General features: G+C 39.6%; 1 pseudogene; it reads left to right on the top strand.

Moving 5' to 3' along the window:
- Window positions 1-2,046: 2,046 nt before the first annotated feature.
- On the top strand, window positions 2,047-2,140 carry LOC139007813 (U6 spliceosomal RNA; annotated as a pseudogene).
- Window positions 2,141-3,070: the final 930 nt, after the last annotated feature.

Raw genomic sequence — 3,070 nt, forward strand, 5'->3', positions numbered from 1 at the left:
TATATATAAAAGCCAAGCGACTGGAACGACTGAAATGATCCGTGGCCCCACCCCCGGCCGGCCTGGCCCCTAATCAGCCCTCCCACCCTGATCGGGTGCGGGGCTGGCGGCGAACCTCCCGAGGAACCTCCCCCCAGCTGGCCGGCCCAGATGGCCCCGATCGGGGCGAGCCAGATGGACCCAACCCATGCACAAATTGGTGCACCAGGCCTCTAGTATAAAGATAAAGTATTATAAAAACTATAAAACTACAAATGACTAGAAGGAGGAAAGTGCATTCAATAAATTGTGCTATTCTAATGGGAAGAAAATAAAATGCAATCCTTAAGTTACAGCATAAAAAAAAAAACCACAATGCAGCATCAACAAAGAATAAATTCCATGTGGATTAAAATCTCTGGATCATCCAGAGAAAATCCACAAGAAACAGTGGCCTTAAATAGCACACAGACCAGATGGATTTAATTGATATTTTCAGAGCATTTCATAACAAATCAGCAGAATATACATTCTTCCCAAGCACACAGGGAATATTTTTTAGGTAAACCAAATGTTGGGCTATAAAACTAGTCTCAATAAGTTTAAGATGACTGAAATCACATCAAGTATCTTCTCTGACCACAAAAGTATAAGACTAGAAATTAATTACAAAGAAAAAAAAACCCTGAATAACACACAAACATGTGGAGACTAAATGACATGTTAGTAAACAATGAATGGGTTAACAGTGAGATCAAGAGATAAATAAAAATATACCTTGAGCAAATGAAAATGAAAACATCACAATCCAAAAATCTATTGGACACAGCAAAAGCTATACTAAGGGAAATTTATAACAATACAGGCCTACCACAAGAAACAAGAAATATCTCAAGTAAAAAATTTAACCTTAGCCATGACCGGTTTGGCTCAGTGGATAGAGCGTCAGCCTGCAGACTGAAGGGTCCCGGGTTCGATTCCAGTCAGGGGCATGTACCTTGGTTGCGGGCACATAACCAGTAGTGGTTGTGCAGGAGGCAGCTGATGAATGTTTCTCTCTTATCCATGTTTCTAACTGTCTGTCCCCTTCTCTTCCTCTCTGTAAAAAATCAATAAAATATATTAAAAAAAAATTAACCTTAGCCCTAGCTGGTTTGGCTCAGTGGATAGGGCAGTGATGGCGAACCTATGACACGCGTGTCAGAGGTGACACGCGAACTCATTTTTTTGGTTGATTTTTGTTAAATGGCATTTAAATATATAAAATAAATATAAAAAATGTAAGTCTTTGTTTTACTATGGTTGCAAGTATCAAAAAATTTCTATATGTGACACGGTATCAGAGTTAAGTTAGGGTTTTTCAATATGCTGACACGCCAAGCTCAAAGGTTCACCATCACTGGGATAGAGCATCGGCCTGCAGACTGAAGGGTCCCAGGTTCGATTCTGGTCAAGGGCACATGCCCAGGTTGCAGGCCCGATGCCCAGTAGGGGGCGTGTGGGAGGCAGCCAATCAATATTGTCTCTCATCATTGATGTTTCTATCTCTCCCTTCCAATCTAAAATTAATAAAAAAATTAAAAAAAATTTAACCTTAAACCTAAAGGAACTAGGAAAACAACAAAACCAACAAAGCCCAAAGTGAGTAGAATCTACACTAATAAAAGACAAAGATGCTAATTGACCGTACCTTCGCTACGCCCACCAGCCAATCAGAGCGACTATATGCAAATCAACCCAACCAAGATGGCAGTTAATTTGCATATACCGGCTGAGAGCGAAGACTGAAGACAATGTAGGAGGAAGCCAAGCGCTGCAGAAGAGAGCAAAGTAGAGGCGGCGGAGACAGGAATGGAGCCAAGGCGTCAGAGGCGGGAGGCGGGAGCAGAGCCAGGGAGCGGCGGCCGGCAGGGCACTTTGGCGTGTGGCGGCGGGCAGTGGGAGGTGGGAGGTGGCGGGAGGCGGGAGGGAGCTGAGGCAGTAGAGGCGGGAGCGAAGCCCTATTCTTGCAGGAATCTTCTTGCAACGGGCCTCTAGTTAAGGAAATAATAGGGATCAGACAAGAAATAAGTAAAGTTATAAAACTGGAATGATATAGAAAAGATTAGCATAGACCCTGCACAAGGATGACATGAAAATTTTTGAAATGTTCTATATATTCTATGTTTTTTCTGGAAACAGTCCAAGTGCCTATCAGTAGATTAGTGGATAAAAAAGCATGGTACATTTACACTATGGAATACTATGCAGCAGTAAAAAAGAAGGATATCTTACCCTTTGAGACAGTATTGAGGGACCTGGAGAGTATTAAGCTAAGTGAAATAAGCCAGTCAGAGAAAGACAAGTATTACATGATCTCACTCATATGTGGAATCTAAATAACAAAATAAACTCATGAACATAATAGATCCAGAGACAAAGAAACATGGAACAGACTAATGAATCTCAGAGGGAAGGTGGGTGTCAGTGGATAGGTTGGAAGAGATTAACCAAAGAACTTGTATGCATATATGTATAACCTATGGACACAGACAAAAGAGTGGTAAAGGCCTGTAAGGGTCAATGGGGGAAAAAAGGGTACATCTGTACTACTTTCAACAAAAAAGATAAAAATATAAATTTAAAAAAATGAGTAAAAAAAATATAAAAAGTCAATGAAATCAAGAGCTTCTTCTTTGAAAATATAAGCAAAATTGATAAACCTTAAACCAGACTCATCAAAAAAAAGAGAGGAACCAAATAAAATCAGCTATGAAAGAAGAGATGTGACAACTGATATAACAGAAATTAAAAGAATTATAATACTACAAAGAATCACATGTCAACAAATTGGATAATTTGGAAGAAATAAATTACTAGAAACACACAATCTTCCAATACTGAGTCAAGAAGAAACGGAAAATCTGAATGGACTAATTACTACTAATGACATTGAATCAGTAATCAAAAATCCCCCAAAAAACAAAAGTCCTGAACCTAAAGGCTTTAAAGGTGAGTTTTATCAAACATTCAAAGAAGTATTAACACCTAGGTTTCTCAAACTACTCCAAAAAATGTAAGAGAAAAGGCTCTATGAGGCCAATATTACCCT

Source organism: Myotis yumanensis, unplaced genomic scaffold, assembly GCF_028538775.1.
Source record: "Myotis yumanensis isolate MYYU_CA2020_CCGP unplaced genomic scaffold, mMyoYum1.0.hap1 SCAF_3, whole genome shotgun sequence".
NCBI lineage: Eukaryota > Metazoa > Chordata > Mammalia > Chiroptera > Vespertilionidae > Myotis > Myotis yumanensis.